Source organism: Lygodium microphyllum, chromosome 10 (assembly GCF_053477565.2).
Source record: "Lygodium microphyllum isolate KBCC chromosome 10, Lygodium_microphyllum_v1.1.10, whole genome shotgun sequence".
In the NCBI taxonomy this organism is placed as follows: Eukaryota; Viridiplantae; Streptophyta; class Polypodiopsida; order Schizaeales; family Lygodiaceae; genus Lygodium; species Lygodium microphyllum.
Window position 1 is genome coordinate 76,925,155 of NC_141144.1, and position 1,304 is coordinate 76,926,458.

The 1,304-nt window shown below is 41.0% G+C and overlaps 1 pseudogene; it reads right to left on the bottom strand.

Moving 5' to 3' along the window:
• Positions 1–299: 299 nt before the first annotated feature.
• Positions 300–839, bottom strand: LOC148030190 (ABC transporter E family member 2 pseudogene; annotated as a pseudogene).
• Positions 840–1,304: the final 465 nt, after the last annotated feature.

Consider the following 1,304-nt stretch of genomic DNA (forward strand, 5'->3'; position numbering starts at 1 on the left):
GTTAAGTTCAGTTGTTAAACATATAAAGTCAGCTCATACACATCATAACTGCATCTGAATGGCCAACATCACGATTGATCCCTTTTACCAGAAAATTAGAGGATCGTTACTTCTGAGAAATTCCAAGATGGATCCATTACTTACACCTCTATAAACTGAAAAGTAGGACTTGTAAAAGCACAAGTTCTCATCTCAAGGATTAGCAATTTTCAAAAGTAATTGGTTTGCTGAAGCAGGTTTATAATTGAATGACCTATAAATTGAAGGCAGATCCATGTGTGAGAATATAGCTAAGAGCAAAATTGACGCTGATGCAGTAACACCGCATTGAAGGAGAAACACAGCTCGCAGATTGCTTTCATCCAGAGTATTATATACTCCTCGTGACATGCACTATATGGCATACTGCACAGCCTATAGCACAGTACCCAAATTGGCAGCAATTCTCCACAACTGTTATATCTAGTAACAACTCCAATACCCGGAAGATTCCAGTCAAAAGCTACTACATCAGCTCATGGAAAATGGTAGTTTGACTAACAAGCTTCAAGATGATGCCATAACATGGTTGAATCATCTTTCCCATGTTTAGCTTTCAAAAAAAACTCTTAGTCATCCAAGTAATAGTAGGAGCCTGCTGACTTCTGCTCCCTATCTTTTGTAGAATCCAGCTTGTTGATACAAGGCCGATAGTTTGTGGGATCACGTCTGAAAGTAATATCCAGATGCGATAGAAACACGTTCATGCCAGTCAAGAGAGACTGTGGTGTATTCGCAACACAGTCAACTGATGGTTTTCCCTCATACACAATGACCCTGTCAGCCATGTATGTTGCCATAATGAAGTCATGCTCAACAATAAATGCAGTCTTTTTACCATGCAAGACAAAGCGTTTGATCACTTTTGCTACCACAATACGCTGCTCTGAATCAAGGTAAGCACTCGGCTCATCGATAAGATATATGTCTACAGGCTTTCCGAGGCACAAACATAAAGCAACCCTCTGGTCTCTTCCTCAGTGAAGACTTGTGGTACATCAACCATGTACGACTCGACCATGAGCGTTCCTTCCTTTCAGCCCATCCAAGCAAAGCTGATAGAAGACGGCCCGGGATTTCCTTGTTGCCAGTAAAGTGCGTGCCTTAGAGCTGAGCATCTTGCACCATGATAACAGTTTTCGTATTCAAAAGGATTTTTACTGGAAATTGATCACTGATCTTCGCAACAACATTGCTATCATCAGCTTCATCCTCAGAATCACTGCTCTCCAAAACAATTTTCCATTCTGTGTCATCCAGATCCC